Source organism: Penaeus monodon, chromosome 23 (genome assembly GCF_015228065.2).
Source record: "Penaeus monodon isolate SGIC_2016 chromosome 23, NSTDA_Pmon_1, whole genome shotgun sequence".
Taxonomy (NCBI): Eukaryota; Metazoa; Arthropoda; class Malacostraca; order Decapoda; family Penaeidae; genus Penaeus; species Penaeus monodon.
Window position 1 is genome coordinate 15420713 of NC_051408.1, and position 216 is coordinate 15420928.

Sequence of the window (216 nt, forward strand, 5' to 3'; positions counted from 1 at the left end):
GGTTTCAACTTTATTTTCACAGTTGCATTTGTCAGGCTTTGCGATGTTTCATCTGGCTCCTTACTGTTTGTATTTACTTCGCCTAAAAACATATATTTATGCAAAAAATATGGTGAAAAGTATTGTTAATATTAATAGGCATTATGATCAGAAAGTGAATTAAGATATAAAGAAAATTTATTTGATAACTCTTAATTCCCTTATGATGTATAATGG

General features: G+C 28.2%; 1 protein-coding gene across 1 annotated transcript in view; it reads left to right on the plus strand.

The window, feature by feature from the left end:
- LOC119588147 (twitchin-like) overlaps window positions 1-216 on the plus strand; it is a gene marked incomplete in the record, with an annotated part of 124648 nt that overhangs the window by 44615 nt on the left and 79817 nt on the right.